The sequence below is a fragment of the Notechis scutatus genome, chromosome 4 (genome assembly GCF_049901735.1).
Source record: "Notechis scutatus isolate UNSWTSFEM ecotype Mainland chromosome 4, rNotScu1.2, whole genome shotgun sequence".
NCBI classification, from domain to species: Eukaryota; Metazoa; Chordata; class Lepidosauria; order Squamata; family Elapidae; genus Notechis; species Notechis scutatus.
In genome coordinates this window covers 167778159-167787969 of record NC_142012.1, presented here as the reverse complement: position 1 = coordinate 167787969, position 9811 = coordinate 167778159, and positions in this window count along the sequence as shown.

The following is a 9811-nucleotide window of genomic DNA, read 5'->3' as shown; positions in this document are numbered from 1 at the left end:
ATGTAATTTTATAAATCTATTTGGACACAGAAGGACGAAACCACGAGAAATAAGGAACTGAAAGGTACTGGTGGTCAGCGCTTTGAGATGTACACAGGTATATGGGGAGACTGCCAGTAAGAAAGAACAAGGAAGTAAGTTGTGAAATGAATGCAGAAAAGTATTAAAATAATGTCTTGGGATGAGTTCAGGTCCACTGGCCGTAGCTACTCCTTGCTGGACTTAGCTATTGTCTCTGGACCTCCTTGCAATGGGTTATTGGTGTAAGTAATATTATTGACGGCTACTCATGTTTCAAATTGCTCAGGAGACAAACCTCTGAATCTTTAAGTAAGAATTATGGTTTGTCTTTGTTCCTCTTTATTGGGATATTCCTACGACATTGTCCTGCCCTCAGGTGCTTTGGAGAATAAGGTGACCCCATCTTCCTTGTGATGACCCTTCCACAAGGATCCCAACATGGGGAAGACGGGCCTGGTAGAAGCTCTCCAGGCAAAGCTCTGACGGCAGACCTACCCTGCCTGATTGATCAGTTGGGCACGACATGTGACTTCTTGGCAATCAACACCTTCCTTGGCAACGGTGCCAACATTGGGACATCAGCTACCCCGAAGCTGTGCAAGAGCTGAGAACCTGCTCTTGGAAAGGCCACACCTGGAATATTTGCATCCAGTTTGGGTTGCCACGATGTAACAAAAGATGTTGAGACTCTAGAAAGAGGGCAGAGAAGAGCAACCGAGAGGATTTTAGGGGACTGGAGGCTAAAACATATGAAGAACAGTTGCAGGATTTGGGTATGTCTAGATCTGATGTCTCCAATCTTGGCAACTTTAAGACCGGTGGACTTCAACTCCCAGAATTCCCCAGCCAGCCGTGTCTGTTTCTTTTTCTCTTATCCCCCAAAGAGGAGAGATTGCAGAGGAAGGGATTGCAAGAGAGTTAAGCTATGCTGGTTGGGGAATTCTGGGAGTTGAAGTCCACAAAGTCTTAAAGTTGCCACGTTTGGGGACCCCTGGTTTAGATTCATGAAAAGGACAAGGGGTCGCCCTTGGAAGCCATATTTTACTTGGAAGCTTTGAGGCTGCCACATTTAATGACTGGGAATTTATTGATGACATAAATTTATTAAACATTAAAGGAACAGGATTAAGACTAGAAATAAAAGGAAGAACGGTTGCAGGAATGGGGTATGTCTAGTCTAGAGAAAAGAAGGACTAGGGGTGACATGATAGCAGCTTTCCAATATTTGAGGGGCTGCCCCAAAGAAGAGGAAAGGGTCAAATTATTCTCCAAAGCCCCTGAAAGCAGGACAAGGAGCAATGGATGGAAACTCATCAAGGAGAGAAGCAACTTAGAACTAAGGAGGAATTTCCTGACAATGAGAACAATTAACCAGTGGAACAACTTGCCTCCAGAAGTTGTGAATGCTCCAACACTGGAAGTTTTAAAGAAGCGATTGGATAACTCTATGTCCGAAATGGTGTAGGGTTTCCTGCCCAAGCAGGGGTTTGTCATGTCCCTGTTAGAATCTGACTCTGAGGGAGAGGAGGAACAGCTGACAGGGAGTGGGAGTGTGGCTCCAGAGGTTGTGGAGGAAACTGGGGAAGGGGACAGGCTGGCTGGGCATTCAGAGGAAGACCCAGGCCCGTCTCCTCTTCATCCTAGGGAGCAGGGAGGAGAGGATAAGGGAGAAACATGAATGGCGTGGTCTACGGGGGAGGAAAGGGCCTTGATCCCCTGCAGCTGCAGCTGTGAGGACTGTTTAAAAGGACAAGCTGCGCATGGCCCAGTGCTGGAAGCAAAGCATGGAAATATTTCTAGCCTTTCCGTTCTTATCTGAGTTCTGGTGTCCTTCCCAGTGTGTATTTCAATATCTGCGGACATCTTCAAGCCCTCATCCTGCCTTGTCTCCTTAATTGCTTCAATGTGGTTTGTGTTGTTGTTTTTCTATTTATAATTTATATGTATTTCGAGTTTGAACGGCATTTCTTCCTTTTCGCAACTGTTTGTGGGCGAGTTTTTCCTCCAGGCTAATGATAATTGGGCCTTGGAAGCCAAATTGAAGGAATTAAAGGGGATTCGCCTGTTTTTGTGACTTTGTTGCTTTTGTATCCCACCCTGGGTCATCACAGGGTTGGACTAGAAGACCTCCAAGGTCCCTTCCAACTCTTTTTATTCTATTCTATTCCAATTACCAGGGATGGAGAAAGAGGAGATTCTGGAGAAGGTGGGGGAGGAAGGATTGTTTTGTTTTTGAGTCAGAATTAGGTCGTTGGTGACTCCGAGCTGTGAGTCCTGGTGTGTCATCCCTGGCAGGGTACCCAGTGATTGGCATCTGCCAACTGCAGCTCGCTTGGGGAGCCGATCCCAACAGACACCGGTGGGGTTGGGGCTGTTTTTTTGAGCTCCTTTTAATTACTCAGTTTCCCCCTCCAGCAAAACCGCTGTGTCTTAATCAGGCATCTCTGGAAGTTGGACGGGATGAGGTCAGATCAGACTGCGATACGAGCATTTGTGGGTCTGTCTCACCTCCCACCCTCCGCTCCCCCCCGGCAAAGGGAAGGGCGCCAGGGCCCCCCTCCTGCGTGCAATTCTGATTTCCACACTTCAGCACAATCCTTGGGTGTTGAGTCACAATCGCTATAGGGGACAGGAGTCCTTGGCATACCCCAGCCAGTATTTAGAATAGAATAGAATAACAGAGTGGGAAGGGACCTTGGAGGTCTTCTAGTCCAACCCCCTGCCTAGGCAGGAAACCCTGCACCACTTCAGACAAAGGGTTGTCCAATCTCTTCTTAAAAACTTCCAGTGTTGGAGAATTCACAACTTCTGAAGGCAAGTTGTTCCACTGATCGATTGCCCTGTCAGGAAATTCCTCCTTAATTCTCTCCTGGCTTAGTTTCCATCCTTCGCTTCCTTGTCCTGCCTTCTTTGGTGCTTTGGAGAATAGCTTGACTCCCTCTTCTTTTGGGGAAGCCCCTTCAAATCCTGGAAGATGCTATCCTGTCTCCCTTAGTCCTTCTCTTCATTCGACTTTTCATTCGTTGCCGCGTTGTCTTCTCTTCCCTGACTCAGATAGGGGCTCCTTGGAGAACGGAAACTATTTCTGGGGTCTCAGAAATATCGGTTGTAGTCCACACAACTCAAAGTGGTCACTGAGGAGCACAGCTCCAGACAGATGGAGAGTGGACATGTCCGCTGTCTGTCCACTTCTTGACAGTGACAATTAACCAGTGGTGGGATTCAAAAACTTTTACTACTGGTTCTGTGGGCGTGGCATTGTGGATGTGACAGGGGAAGGTTACTGCAAAATCCCCCTTCCTTCACCACCCCACTAACCTGCTTTCCAGCTCCATTCTCCTGGACAGGGCAACCAAAGGAGACCCAGCCGATCAGCTGTGGGCGTGGCTTGGTGGGCGTGGTGTTCTGTGGGCGTGGCTTGGTGGGCGTGGCAGGGGAAGGATATACTGCAAAATCTCCCTTCCCTCCCCACCCCACTAACCTGCTTTCCAGCTCCATTCTCCTATGCAGGGCAACCAAAGGAGAGCCAGCCGATCAGCTGGGACTCAAGGGGAGGCAGAGAAGAGGTGAGGTTGACGGGCCAGTCAGAGGTGGGATTGGCCAGTTCTCCAAACTACTCTAAATTTCCACTACTGGTTCTCCAGAACTGGTTGGAACCTGCTGAATACCAAACCTCTGATCTATATCTACTTATTTATCATTTCTATCTGTCTATTGTTAATGAATATCTATCATTATCATCTATATTGTCTGTCTGTCTGTCTGTCTGTCTCTCTCTCTCTCTCTCTAGCTCTCTAGCTAGCTAGCTATCCGTTTTCAGCCATGATGGCCTCCTGCTGCCCTCTGCCAGTGAAAACGGAGGGGGTGATTTGTGGTAAGGATAGAGGGAATAAAAAGCCGGACGAATGTATTCTTCCATGCGCCCACATAGCTGGACACTCATTCTTGCAAGAGCGTATTTTTCCATGCAATAAACTCCTGGCTCCTTCACAACTCTCACATTTCTGACTGGGGAGCCTGTTTCTCACAATCCACAGCGCCTTTTTGTGTCATCACTCCACCCCATTTTCTTTCTTTCTTTCTTTCTTTCTTTCTTTCTTTCTTTCTTTCTTTCTTTCTTTCTTTCTTTCTTTCTTTCTTTCTTTCTTTCTTTCTTTCTCTCTCTCTCTCTCTCTCTCTCTCTCTCTCTCTCTCTTTCTTTCTTTCTTTCTTTCTTTCTTTCTTTCTTTCTTTCTTTGGTTTGTCAGCTGCTTACAAGATAATAGATATAAGTAAAAACATAGTTATGAATACATGGATACATATAAGAAAAATAAAAAATAAAAATAAAAAGAAACAATAGGACAGGGACGGTAGGCACGTTGGTGCGCTTATGCACGCCCCCTACAGACCTCTTAGGAAAGGGGTGAGGTCAATAGTAGACAGTCTAAGGTTAAAGTTTTTGGGGTTTGGGGAAGAAACTACAGAGTCAGGTAAAGTATTCCAGACATTGACCACTCTGTGGCTGAAGTCGTATTTCCTGCAATCAAGTTTGGTGCGGTTTACCTTGAGTTTGTATTTATTGTTTGCTCTTGGGTTGTTATGGTTGAAGCTGAAGTATTCATTTATTTTATTTATTTTTATTTATTTGATTTGTCAATTGCTTACAAGATAATAAGTATAACTATATACATAGTTATGAATACATGAAATGGGTACATATAAGAAAAATAAAAGAAACAATAGGACAGGGACGGTAGGCACGTTGGTGCGCTTATGCACGCCCCCTACAGACCTCTTAGGAAAGGGGTGAGGTCAATAGTAGACAGTCTAAGGTTAAAGTTTTTGGGGTTTGGGGAAGAAACTACAGAGTCAGGTAGAGGATTCCAGACATTGACCACTCTGTTGCTGAAGTCGTATTTCCTGAAATCAAGTTTGGTGCGGTTAACCTTGAGTTTGTATCTATTGTGTTGTTATGGTTGAAGCTGAAGTATTCATTGACAGGTAGGACATTGCAATGTATGATTTTATATACTATACTTAGATCGGACTGAAGACGGCGTAATTCAAGGTTTTCTAGTTCTAGAATTTCAAGTCTGGTGGCATAAGGTATTCTACTTATAGAATACCTAGAGGAGTGGAGAACTCTTCTTGTGAAATATTCCTGGACTTTCTCAACTGTGTTAATAGGAAATACTGGGCATGATCCATTGCTGTTTACAAATACTGAGCCAAGGAATGTGTTAAAGATGTTGGCTTTAATGGTGTCGTCGTTGCAGTCTTTGCCATTAGGTCCTTTCAGGGGTGGGATGGACTTGAGTCTTTAAGTTTGTTGTTTACAAAATTATAGAAAGCGCGGGTGGAATTGGTGCGTAGAAGGTTTTCCTCTTGTTTAATGTGATAATTGGTGCATTCAGTCTTTATCTGGTGGCATAAATTTTTGTATCGGCTTTTGAAATTGGCAACGTGACCAGATTTGTTTTTCTGCCAGAGTGATCTCTTTTTGGATTGAAGTTTCCTTATTGTTATGGGTAATCTCTTTTTTTGTTGTTGTTTTGGGAGTTGTTGTTGGTACATATAGTTTGATGGCTCTTTTGACTTCAAGTAAAAATATGTTGTAATGGTCTTCAACAGTATTGCATCCAGTGAATAGAGATTGCCAATCAAGGGATGAGAGATCATTGTCTGTAAGATCATAGTTGCCTTTTTTGAAGTTATAATTGGGGATTACGTCATTGTGATGATTTTTGTGTGGGCGTATGTTGAGACAAAAGTCAATCATATTGTGGTCACTGCTGGAAAAGGGTTCTTTAGTTTGTATTCCGTAAATTAAATTCAAACGATTGCAGAAGTTGAGATCGAGGCAGTTGTTTAGTCTAGTGTTGTTGGTTACTAGTTGTTCCAGTCCCAGATTTGTAACAGCATTGTAGAAGGTTGCGTGTATGGTTTCAGTTGTACATTCATTTAGGGTCCAGTCAATATGAGGTTTAACAGGTAGGACATTGCAATGTATGATTTTATATACTATACTTAGATCAGACCAAAGGCGGCGTAATTCAAGGTTTTCTCGGTCTAGAATTTCGAGTCTGGTGGCATAAGGTCTTCTGCAACGAGTAGAGGAGTGGAGAACTCTTCTTGTGAAATATTTCTGGACTTTCTCAACTGTGTTAGTATCAGATACGTAATATGGGTTCCAGACTGATGAGCTGTATTCGAGTATTGGTCTAGCAAATGTTTTGTATGCTCTGGTTAGTAGTGTGATATTACCAGAGGAAAAGCTATGCAGGATTAGGTTAACAACTCTTAACGCCTTTTTGGCTATGTAGTTGCAGTGGGCTCTAGCACTTAAATCTAGCACTTAAATGGTTCTACTTTCACTGGCATTTCTTTCACTTTCCTTTTCTCCCCACAGGAAAGAAATTGTGGGAGGGGCAGAGCCACTTACAGGGAGTCATTGAGGTACACAACTGAGCCCATTTTTTAAAAAATTTAAATTTTTATATTTTAGTAGCTGGGTACCCATGCTTCGCTACGAAACTATGTGGTGGGGCTTGGTTTTTGGGGAGGAAAATAACGGGAAAAAATTGTGCCTTTGCCTACATCCATCGGTATTCATCTGGCTGGCATCCTGTGAGTGTGTGAGAGAGTGGAGGGCTGTTTGGAAACTGAAACAGTATTTGCTGTGTTGAGCAAGAAGGAGACAGCAAGGAGCCTGGGCGTGGCTTAGCTCAACTGTTCTGCACTAAAGCTGCTGGGTGCTGCTGTGAAACTAAAACCGAAACTGAAACTGAATCTCCTCTGCTTGTGTTTTGCATTTGGAACAGATTTCTTTCCAGGTGGGGAGGGGAGTAGAACTCCTTAGCATCAGATAATAATAATAATAATAATAATAATAATAATAATAATAATAATAATAATAATAATAATAATAATAATAATAATAATAATAACAACAACAACAATAATAATAATAATAATTATAATAATTATAATAATTATAATAATTATAATAATTATAATAATTATAATAATAATAATAGGAAATACTCTAAATGCTCTGAGGGTCATTTGGAAAAATCCTTTCTTAGTGAGCCCCTAAAAGCCAAGAGGAACATACGTGTCAAATTTCAAGTTTGCAGGCTTTACGGTTCTGGAGATTTTGTGATGATGCGTGAGTGGAATTTCGCTTTTATATACATAGATTTATACATTTTTCTTTTACATACATAAGTGCTTTATGAATAGTCTGGGTTAGTTTTCTTTCACATAGTAATAGTTATCCAATTTCTAATCTCTACCTCTATTATCAAGCTATTGATAAAACAAGTTCCATGTTAAAAATATTCTGTATCTTCTTTATCCTTTATCTTTAATGTCAACCTATCCATTTCTGCACAATCTAGCTTTTTTTAAAAAATTACACTCTTTTCTGTAGGTATTTCCTCATTTTCCCAGTGCTGTGCAAATACATTCTTGCTGCTGTTAAGATATGCAATATTAAGTATATATTTCCTTTATTATACTTTTCTGGTACAACGCCCAACAAAAATATTTCTGGCTTAATATTTCTATTGGGGATTCTACCCAAAAAATATAGTAAGGAAAATGCATATTTAGTTGTTCATATATTAACTGCTGCTAGAATTGTATTTGCTTATTGTACTCTATGACTACTATTAAGTATTGTTATGATTTTTTATTCTTGACAAATATATCTTTTCTTTTATGTACACAGAGCATATTCCTCAAGATAAATTCCTTGTGTGTCCAATCTCATTTGGCCAATAAAGAATTCTATTCTATTTGCACAAACCTGGAAGAATGAAGAGATACCTATAGATGAGAATGTGATTAGGAAAATATTATAATGTGCAGAAATGAACAGCTTGCAATTAAGGAGAAAGAGCAAACTGCATATTATATGACATGGGGTTATTTTATTAATGGTTAAATAACAAAAATGGAAGTTAGAAACAGGGAAATAGGGAAACAAAATAAAGATGATAATTTAAAAGAGATAAGCAAATATGATTAGTATGCTGAATATTATTATTTTAATATTGTAGAATTAATACATGAAATATTACTATTTTAATATTGTAGAATCAATACCAATATAATGAATGATGTTGCAAATTCTGATTACTGTTCAACAAAGATGTTTGTGTTCAACTGAAGATGGAATTATGATATTAAAAATAAAAAAATGAATAAAAAACAATATTTCTGGCTTGTAATCTATGTGTTGCTTTAGCATTTTTTCTAAACACGTATGCATTTTAATTCCAATTTTTTTTTTTTTTTTGCCTTTGCCTTTGCACATATCCACAACATGTGATAGTATGTGCCCAATGTCTGATTGCATTTCCAACTTTTGGTGGACATGTTTTGGAACAACTTTTAACGGAGCCTAAAATTTTTGTGGCTAACAGATAATAACAGATAATCAGAGTTGGAAGGGACCTTATAGGTCATCTAGTCCAACCCCCCCCCCACCCAAGTGGGAGACCCTACACCATTTCTGACAAATGGCAGTCCAATCTCTGCTTGAAGGTCTCCAGTGATGGCTAAGTGAGACAGAAGTGAATTTTGCCCCACTTTACGATCTTTCTTGCCTCAGTTGTTAAGTGAATCACTGCAGCCGTTAAGCAAGTAAGATGGTTGTTAAGCGAATCCTCCTTCCCTGTTGCTTGTCAGAAGGTCGCAAAAGGGACTCATGTGACTCCGGGACCCTGCAACTGTCATAAGTACATGACAGTTTCCAAGCCTCTGGATTTTTGATCACGTGGGATGCCCCAACAGTCAAAACAGCCATTTTTACCCGCCCAGAGACGTGACTTCAAAACGGTCCCTAAACGAGCCATAAGTAGAGGACTATCTGTAGTCTAGACCAGCCTGGAGGACTTCAACTTCAACAGCAAAACTAGCTGGGGAATTCTGGGAGTTGAAGTCCTCCGCTTAACGTTGCCAAGGTTGGAGACCTCTGATCTGGGGGCCAAAAAAATGGTCAGGACAAATATGGTAGCACCCTTTTCAGCGAACGCTCTTTATTCCACAAATTAAACTTTTTAAATTTAATTTCAATTTAAAAAAAAACACAAAACGTTTGCTGTGCGGAACATCTATGCATTTCATTCATCGGATCAAATGCTTTTTTGCTTTTGAATGAAACAGGTTGGTTATTAAAAAGAAAAAAGAAAGTTCCACAATCCCCTTTCTGGGTTTTTTCCCCCTTCCTTCCTTCCTCCCCTAGCCATCTTTTTTATATAAAGTTGCTATCCAAAATCTATTTGCCCTAATGCAGAGATCTCCAAACTTGGCCACCTTTAAGACGCGTGGCCTTCCACTCCCAGCATTGAAGGAGAACTAAAATCCAAACGGAGAGATGGCAGAGGAAGGGATCGCAAGAGACGAAGCAGAGCCGGCTGGGGAATTCTGGGAGTTGAAGTCCACCAGTCTTCAAGGGGCCAAGTTGGGAGACCCCCCTGCCCTAATGGTTTCTTGGAGCTTCTCACCAGCTTTCAATTCTTGGCTCATTCTCTCCGCCTTACACCATAACCAACCAAACCAGAAGCAGGCATGGTTTTGGGGGGTGGCCTTTATTTATGCCTTTTGTTGTGTTCACATACCAGGAGATTTACGCCCAAGCCCGGTTTTGCAAACCATCAACACGCCTTTTTCCTCACCCAACAACCTTCAAAGAGGGACCAATCCTGATGAGGTCTCTGCTTTTTTTCCCCCCCCCCTGTACTATTTCATTTTATTCTTATCCACCCATGCGGGGGTCATCTGGCAGAATAACACACACACC